The 6,937-nt window shown below is 44.2% G+C and overlaps 1 non-coding gene across 1 annotated transcript; it reads left to right on the top strand.

The window, feature by feature from the left end:
* Nucleotides 1-3,443: 3,443 nt before the first annotated feature.
* Nucleotides 3,444-3,526, top strand: TRNAY-GUA (transfer RNA tyrosine (anticodon GUA)). Its single transcript has one exon. It is a non-coding gene; the product is annotated as a tRNA-Tyr (tRNA).
* The last annotated feature ends 3,411 nt before the right edge of the window (nucleotides 3,527-6,937 follow it).

The raw sequence follows: 6,937 nt of genomic DNA, 5'->3' as shown, positions 1-6,937 counted from the left end.
AGAATGCCGTTAGAGAAAAGGCGTCATGAGTGGAAACACTCAGATGTGAGGTTAGTGACCTCAGTCTGTGGAGGTCCTTCAGACCCACGGGCGTGGGTGAAGGTTACACTGTAACAGGTGTATATTTTCGCTCATATCCTGAGCGGGTATTTGATTGAAGTGTCAAATACGCCGTCCTGGTCCTACTAAGATCAGCGCCAACCATTGGCAGCACAAGATCGCTGCGAGGAGAGTGCCCGACCTATTTGTCTTTCTCGCACCGATGATTAAACATAATTGCGTTATGAAAGAATGTTCGATCATCAAACTAAGACTCACTGAAAGCTGCCGTTCACGTCAGGGCATATAGATCAGCGGATATGTAGTTTCGTGTACTGATTCTCTTCGAGATTGGGTTGGTGTTCAGTGTGGGCAGTCTCATTTGCTAATCTATATGTTTTCAGTTTCAAGAGGGAAGAAGCGGGGTAGAGTAATTGGTCAACTCATCAGGCTCATGACCTGAAGATTGCAGGTTCGAATCCTGTCCCCGCCTAATCATCTGAGGCCGTAGTCAGCCTCAATCTTTCTGATTCGTAAGTAACTCAGTGAGTGCTTTCCTTTTCCCATGTCTTTTTTGGTCAACAACCAACCACATCTCTATATAGTCAAAACACTAGTCCTACAGGCTTGACGGGGTTCAGTCTGTATGGAGGGAAGATTTTTTTGAATGTAAGTAAAATGGATAAAAAGATCGATTTTTTTTCTTTTTCGTTTCTTATCTATCCCATAGCTGTTGTTGTTCTCTATTCCCTTTTTAGAGGGGGGCGCCCACCCGCATTGAATCTCCCCGATCCGGGTCTCGATCTCACTTTTGCCTTTTATGCTTTGCATTCATAAATGAATATTCGACTTGAAACCCTGTTCAAGGAACGCTTTGGGGAGTATTACGTATTGCCAGACGGCTTCACTTTCTCAGCCGGGGCATCTAGACTCACAAGTTGAAACCTTACAGGGTTTGCAAGATATCTTTGTTGATCTATTTTTTGAAGGGGGGCAAAGCCCTTCTTTTTTGACTGCTTTGGAGTTTGTTCTTAATTGGGTGGAGAAAGATGATTCGCTTTTTTTATGTTCCTTTAGCCTTTCGTGGAGATCGAATCCCGACTTTTTCTGACTGATGAACGAAATTAGTGCAGCGGCAAGGAGCGTTTTTGACTTCCTAACATGGATACCAAGTCTGGGTCAGAGAATTCATAGTAAGGCGATACGCTCTCCGATGCAGTAGATCAGCGGACCGGAAGATTAGCATGTGAGGCGAGAGTGTCCGGTCTGCTTCAAGTCCTGCCGTTCAATACTGGACTTCTTCTTCCGCTTCCAGGAGCAGCCTCTATCCTGTTGAGGTGAGGCCTTTGACTCCGCTTGCCTCTACTTTTCATGTCAAGCGTACAAGTGTAGTTTAGTGGGATTGACTTCTAAAGACAGGAATTCTTTTTCATCTCCTCGGGCAAGACCCTGTATAAGTCGACGTCTTAACCTGACTTCCTGAGCTCAGAGATTTGATGATAGGGATTGTTCACAGCACTAGTTGTCACCGTCTAATCCTTTCATAAAAGACATTCACTGACCCACGTAGGACTGCTGAATGGAATGATTCCTCCCCCGAGGGTGATGGAAGGGGGGGCACGACCCGATCTAAGATTACTCCCTGAGCAGAGTCTGACTTTTCGAAAAGAAGAGAGGAAGGGGCGTACCAAAAAGTTCTCCAATTCGATGAGGACAAGCAGGCACAACAATCCCAGGAAAGGTTCGAAGCACGTAGTTGCAAAGCTAATATTCAGAAGTTCAGTTCGTGAGATAGCTCCCCGGACCAGATCTTTTTGATAGATTCCTAGTACCGACCTTCCGTTCAGTGTAGGGAAGGGATTTGCCCCAAGCCAACAAGGAAGCAAAGTACCCGTGCTATCAGTACAAGTATAAGCCGGATCGTACCACACGGGAGCAGGATCCGCGTTCCACCTCTAAACCATAGGATCGGGCAATTAGAATCATGCCACTTTTTTATGGCAGGTTGAAGTTTCAGGCCAAGGGCGAAAGCAACTATGACTGACATCCTTAGATGAGCTTCAGGCCACTTGACCAATAGGCAAGCTCAAGTAGCTTTCAATCGGGGAGGATCAAGTCCAAAAGAAAGAGTGAAGGATCTGTCTTTTTTCCCAGCTGTATGAAGAAACCAAGCCAACCGAAACCGATTCAAGAGCCCTTCTATTTTTTTATGTTATTTTATTATTACTTTTGCTCTGACTTTGAGCGATTCCATATCAACTAATGGAATCATAATAATAATTTCAATGAAAGGTTTAAGTAGTGCTTTTTTATTAATTCAATTATATGATGTTGTTCTACCTATTTGTCTGCCGAGGAACGTAGTCGCTTTCTGGTTGAGTTGAGCGTATGTCTTTGCCCAGATATTTTTCCTTTGTTTGAAAAAGACTAACTACTATAGTATAGTAAGGGGCCTTTTCTTGCTCGTTAGCGCTGTTTTTTGATTGCAGGGCGCTAGCTTACTAATAAAGAATAAATATATATATATAGGGCTTTTTTCTTTCATCTTTCAGCTTGATCGGAATCGATTCTATGATTGAATAGCAGAAGTGCTACTTATTAATTAGTAGTATAAACTCGGAGAGACAGACAGAGAGGCAATCATACCTGCTAACCTCCTAGGATGAGAAGTAGGTCCCTTGTTTTTGGCAGGAATAGTTCCATTGTTGCCCCTCGGGAGAGTGAGTCTACTTAGCGAACTGGCAGGACGCGGAGATCGATTGATAAAGATGAATCTCGAGAGTGGATGGTTGACCGCCGCCCCCTTGTCCTGGAGGCTCTCCGGCCGAGGAGGGGCTTGCTATCGTAACCTTTTATCCCGGTGTATGTGAAAAAGAGTGACGAACCCTTTTTTGTTCGGTCATAGGTTGGTGTCCAAAGAACGAGAGTCGGCTTCCTTAACTTAAGTCCGTTGTTCCTCAGTAGCTCAGTGGTAGAGCGGTCGGCTGTTAACTGACTGGTCGTAGGTTCAAATCCTACTTGGGGAGAATTTGGAGTTATAGCTTTTCTGACCTAGCGACCCCTGTCCTTCCCCTTAGTTTCTAAACTAGCAGAATCGTGGGACATCCAAAGTGGGAAGTTTCTTGTTTCTTTTTTTTCTATTTCTTACTCCCTTTTTTAGTTTAGGAACTTGGTTCGTTCAATTCACTTGCTCATGAACTCGCAGCTTCGCCAGAAGCGACTAGGGGGGAGCTGTCGTAGAAGCTTTGCCCTTTGTACAGAGATTGTTATGAACTGACTAGCGGAACGCTAGCTAAGCTAAAAAAGAGTCTGAGTTCCCTTCAATCAAATCAATAAGCTTTATTTCAGGTTTTTATCCCTCCTTCTTAGAACCCATTGATGGAGGGGGGCCTCGGCCCGGGAAGGGGAGAGTGGCCGAGTGGTCAAAAGCGACAGACTGTAAATCTGTTGAAGTTTTTCTACGTAGGTTCGAATCCTGCCTCTCCCACTTGTTTGTTGTAGACTTCTTCGAAGAGAAAGGGGGAGAAAGAAATCCTATAGCTTAGCTTGAGTAAAGCCCATTAGTATTAGTAGTAATTGGATCTTTTCTAAGGTTTGAGGATGCTGTACCGATAGGTGCGGGAGATTTATATTGATATAAAGATAACGTCAGCATATTGGCTCCAGCCGGTAGCACGGGGCTTGCGAATTCTTCGATCCATACCCTCTGAGTTAAAGAGTGGGTCGGCACAGTTTTCCAGGTTGGTTCAAACTTCATCCCTTGTTCAAGGGGAATAGTTTGAATCTGGGGTACATAACGGTTTACAAGACGATTGAAGGACTCCTTTATGGAGCCAACCAACTCAACAACAGTGTCCATACAAGACACCGGCTGAGATATACTGGAAAAGTGTTTTCTACCCGTTTTGCTAAGGTTATAATCTTAGAAAAGGAGAAGAAAGATACCATTTAACCAGCATATCCGCCTTTTGATCCCGTACACATATCATCCTTCTATGATGGGAAGGGATTTACCTGGGCTTGCACTGGAAATCCTATGAGAATATGACAATAGGAGTTTTCTTAACTGCTAAGCTTACACAGACTCCTGAAAGATTCGGACGAAGGCATTCCAAAAAAAAAAAAGAAGAAAGCTATTTATACGCTAGAGCCTTACAGAGACTTCCTAAAAAGAAGTGACCTTATCTAAATCTAAGGTAAAAACTCAAAGGCCCACATGCTTTCCTTTTTTGCTTGCCTAAGTCCCTTTTTCTACATATGGATTGAAAAAAGTTTTTCGGCCTGTCATGGACAGAAACTAAACCAGGCTCGCGTAGATACATTACCTGAACCATGCTTTTCCCAAGCGGGGGTCTAAGACCCTTTTCGGAAGCAAAACCCAGAGCAAAGGGGGGCACGGACAGCAGTTAGAACATACAGATAAGAGCACATAGCATCACTTACATCAGAAGTGGGATCACTCACTTCAAACCTTACTTCACAAGATCTTATCGCATTGAAAATCCGTATGGTGCAGTTATGAACGGAAGCACTGGGGTTAAGCCGAAAGTAGAAGTCGAAAGAGTAGTAGGAGTAGGCGAGAAGCCGGCGCGTCTTCATTTTGGGAATTCCTAACGGAATGAATATAACCAAGGGGAATGGAAATCATCGAAGATATAGTGTGTGTGCCGTGAGTAATCAATCTTCGCAAAGACAGAATCATGGATGTGGTCGTACTAATACTAATACTAATAAAGGATACTCTTTTGATACTTCTTTAATAGATCAGGAATTTATTTTCTTCAAAAATGGATTTGACTTTGCTTTTTAGGATGCTAAGGTTGGGGTGCTTATCCTCGTTTTAGTGATGTGCAGGCCCACTCGATGAAACGAAAAAGCTTGACAAGCTGGATGGATATTGGGTCACGGACATAGGAATACGGAATTAAAAAACCTGAGGCATTTAGGAAAACAACAAGCCTTGGTGCGACCTGACTCGGAACTGGAATTGGCAAAGAAGGAAGCCCCAGGTGCTTGAAAGACCAATACGCTCTAATGAGTCCCACTTACCAATATTTAAGGTGCACCGCAGGACTCATTCTGATCCACCCGCGGACACCCCTATCTTAAGCAAATGCCGACTTACCCTTGGCCTTCCCAGATAAGAAAAAAAAGAGAAAGAATTGCCTCTCGCTCACACCCTTTCTAGGGGCGAATCATCGGATCGGATTGACCACCCTTTCTTTTCGCTTTTGATGCAGCTACAGCCTTTTCAACTGCTATTTGCTCGGTAACCATTATCTAGTCATGAAACGGGAACCGTAAATGAATACGAATAGGCCCTTCGAACTTGATTCACAAGACAGGCTCCGGTCTTAGGCATGTCTATCAGGTCCATTCTATCTCCTCCTCGAAGGAAGAGGCTCAAAGGCGAAAGGGATCGCCCTTGACCCCACTACTGCTCAGCTTACTTGCTTTCCCTAAGCACACACACTAAGTAGATAGTAGGCACAGGTACGCTAGGAGCTCATCGAACTTAACTTGTAGAGTGAGACCAGTGCTCGATATGGTTCATTTCAGTTCTCGTTCTCTCGATATGCTTCAACACATACCTGTCATCTATCTTTTTCAAGCGGTATCTCAGTCTGCTTTCCCTGATATTGGTAGTACGTACTATCTTTCCTTGCGTGGAAGTAGTTCAAAGCTATCTTGAGATATATCTAAAAGCTATATATAAGGAGAAGTCCCGGTAGAGCTATTTCATGCCCTCTTATATGCTCGCTAACGTTTGTTAGCTCGTTTCCAAGTACAGAAGGCGGGTCTGGGAGACTTTTAAGTGAGAGAAGACCGCTGATAAAACAGTAGTGCTGCTCACTGATCGGTAGGGAGGAAGGAAGCATAGCAGGGGAAGGGGATAGCAAGAGAGAGAGACATGCGAGTTCGACTCTCGTTCTATCCATGTTCAGCAGTCCTTGTCCATGTTGGAACTGGGCAGTACCGCTCAACTACGAGATGCTTGAAAGTAGTTGCTTTTACTGTCTTTATTGAGATGTTCCGTGTACCGCACCGAGCCTTAATAGGTTGAGATTCTGTAAGTAACTACTCCGTGCAGGAATCTCTTTATGGAGGGAATTTGGATTTGTTATGAGATGGACTTCTTTTTCAATGATTCTTCTGATTTACTTCCTCTGGCAGTTGTAGTCATTTATGCTCTGTGGTGGCGGCGCCCTTTACCATTATTAAATTTGCCTCGACCCGACCCCGATCTGACTTTAGCATTTGATGCTCTGAGATATGAAATATCTTCTTTACTATAAACCCTGTTCAAGGAACGCTTTGGTGAGTATTACGAATTGCCAAACGGCTTCACTTTCTCAGCCGTTGGTGAGCATCTATATTTTACGATCTTGATGTGACGGCTGGGTCTTGACCTAGCTACCGAACTGACTTAATGAAATGGTAGACGTGGCCAAAGGAAGGGGTCGAAGGACAACGAGAACTCACAGCTTTCTCTCTATCCTGCCTGAGGCCAAACTCACACTTTATGGAGCTATAGCATACATTGAGCCTGCAGGGAGAGCCCTCTGGAATTGCAAAAGCCTTTGCCTCTATAACAGCCTCAATTCAAAGAAAAGTGTAAGTTACATTGATTCGGTCTTCGGGCTCACCTGATCTTCTTGGGAGCGTACCCTACAAGGGAAGAGAGTAGCCTGGGACAAGATATCTGATTTACGCAAGGCCAAGCCGACCTTCCGCTTCCGGAATGGATTTCTTTGAGACAATAAAAGAAAGATAGATAAGGGATTTTTCTTTCCCAGCCGTTGCCCTTGTCAGAGAGATTCCTTTTTTTCTTTAAATAAGAGAATTCTGACCTCAACCTCACTCAAGGGATAGAAAGGGGCGATGAGCTCAGTGGAGT

Source organism: Vigna unguiculata, unplaced genomic scaffold (genome assembly GCF_037176805.1).
Source record: "Vigna unguiculata cultivar grain cowpea cultivar isolate G323 ecotype 2 unplaced genomic scaffold, ASM3717680v1 ptg000240l, whole genome shotgun sequence".
Classification (NCBI taxonomy): Eukaryota; Viridiplantae; Streptophyta; class Magnoliopsida; order Fabales; family Fabaceae; genus Vigna; species Vigna unguiculata.
This window is presented reverse-complemented; position numbering and strand designations above follow the sequence as displayed.